The following is a 2,500-nucleotide window of genomic DNA, read 5'->3' on the forward strand; positions in this document are numbered from 1 at the left end:
CCTCCCTGTTAACAGCACGAAGACTGAGGATACGTTAGATTCAATTCAAGGTCAAGTTCTCAAGCAAACGTGACAGCATCTTTAGCAACGGACTGATGTCCTCGCTCACTTGCCTTCTCGTCGGACATGCGGACGATTCCTATCGTTGGATCGGGGTTTTCATATATCTTTAATGCTGCTTTGATCTTAGTCAGTTTGTATTCCTCTTCAACTGACCTTAAGCCTCTTCCACCAATGCTCCTTGGCAAGTAAAGGGTTGCATGTAAAGTTGTTGGGTGTCGCCGTCCATTCGCGACGATGATCTTCCTTACTTGTCTGTCGATTTGTCTGCGCTCTGCCAGAGGCAATGTTTGGGTCCACATGAAATATATCAATGCAGATAGAGCAAATTCATTTGTGGACTTGACTTTGTTCCAGTCTGAAAGTGGACTTGACCAGATGACAGATACTCGTTGGATATATTTCTTAGCAGCAATCTTCAAGGCCATTGTGTCTTCCTGTTTTAGGCTCTCTAATACACCCAAAAACGTATACTGCTCTCCTTCCTTTAAACTTGCAATCGCCGTTGTTCCCTCCAGGTTTACTTTAGCTCCATCAAAGACTTGCTTCCCACCTTTGACATTCGCTACTGAGCATTTCTTTGGATTCAAGTCAAGACCAATATCTTTAAACGCTTCTTGAGTTGACATAAGTACCTTATTTAACTTGGTTTGAGACTGTGCAAATACTTAAGGTCATGGATAAACAGCAGATCTGTTACTTTTGAAATAATTGGCTTACTTAACTTGTATCCTCTGTTGCTCGTAGCATCCACGCCACAGGATTCAGGCATAAGGTGAATAGTCTGGGACATAAGGAATCCCCTTGAGGTAGACCCCTCTTGAAGCGGATTGGTTCAGATATCTCTATTCCATTCTTCGTTCTGGCGATGAGCTTGGTGTTACAGGAAGCGCATATGTTCTTTATAATGTCACTGATCCATTGGGGGAACTTGTGCAGTCTCATAGCGTTACATAGCCAACCATGATCTACTGAATCATAGGCTTTCTTCACGTCGATCCAGGCCATACTGAGGTTTCTGCTTCCTCACTCACAGTCCTGTAGTACCATTCTATCTATTAAAAGATTATCCGTTGTACCACTGCACTCTGACTTTGCCCCCCTTTGCTGGCTCTCCATAAGGTTGTACTCTGTTAGATAATCGTTCATTGGGGCCATTAAGCACGCAGTATACCACTTATAGAGAGTATTGAGGCATGTGATTGGTCTCTGATTCTGGCTACTGAATTCTCCTTGCTTTGGGATGAGTGTCGTTTTTCCTTCTGAGAACCACAGTGGATATTCCTCCTTGGCGGAGATAGCTTTGAAGCACTCTATTACTTTTCCGTGAAGAATGTGCGCGTACTTCCACCAGTAGTTGGCGATTCTATCAGGACCAGGGGCACTTCAGTTCCGTTTCTTACGTACGACTTTAGCTCCACATTCTGTTGTTAATTCCCATCGTTGGTTGATGTCAGGATTCGGAACACTGACATCCATGGCCCTTTCGATTTCTTTTAACCATTGACAATTACTATTCCCAGTACCACTCGTCTCCCACAGCTATTTCCAGAAAGTGTTTGCTTCTGTGATGTTATCAAATAAATCGCCAATGTTCTCTTCCTCGGTCAAAACACACTTCTGGTAATTAGGTTTTTCATTCTCATCATCCCTCGCAACCATTTTGTCTAGCAGCGAATAAACTCCACTCGGATCTCTTTCAAAGCTGTTGCTGTTATTATTATTATTATTATTATTATTAGGATATTATTAATCATTGAGCAACTCCGTCGTCATCCTCGTCGTGCGCACGCGCCCACGAGCAATACCCATAACCATGATTACGATGAGAAAAGCTATAGGCCACTTTCGAAAATACCATAACACTCTTTGTCTGGTCCCCCAAATTTTGCATATGCATTGTTTTTGTTTTCTCTTGAGACCATTGTAAGTCCCAAGAGAAACTGGAAACAACACTTACGCAAAGTTTGGGGGGACAAACAAAGAGTATTATGGTATTTTTGAAAGTGGCCTATTGATAGGTTTCTATGAGTATGGGGCTCCGCTTGGCGGACCTTCGGGCCGCCGGACGTGGGAGCTGTCCCCGAAAACCTCCTCAGCTGCCTTAGAGTGAAAAAATGCACGAACAAATTGGACTGTCTCGTTAACGAAATGCTGTAAATCAAACAATTAAGACCAGGGTTGAACGTCCAAACAGACTCAATCCGTGCTGAAGTCTTTGTCTAGATCTATTTCACTTATGCACATTTGGAGTACTTTATATCCTTCTTTTTGAACTCGCATATTCATTTCCAACTCCTTGATAATAGCGTAATGATGTTGCCGAAACGTAGGATATTTTACATTATATCGCTTGTTTTTACAGGTCTATGTTTTGTAGCTTTTTTGCTTTTTGACGGCCTCGTGTCATGTATTTGTTTTTCTTGGTCACTGCTTTATT

General features: G+C 42.5%; 1 protein-coding gene across 2 annotated transcripts in view; it reads left to right on the forward strand.

Moving 5' to 3' along the window:
* Nucleotides 1–2,500, forward strand: part of LOC138038117 (basic phospholipase A2 taipoxin alpha chain-like) — a 20,462-nt gene that overhangs the window by 15,896 nt on the left and 2,066 nt on the right. The gene's annotated exons all lie outside the window — the stretch shown is intronic.

Source organism: Montipora capricornis, chromosome 2 (assembly GCF_036669925.1).
Source record: "Montipora capricornis isolate CH-2021 chromosome 2, ASM3666992v2, whole genome shotgun sequence".
NCBI lineage: Eukaryota > Metazoa > Cnidaria > Anthozoa > Scleractinia > Acroporidae > Montipora > Montipora capricornis.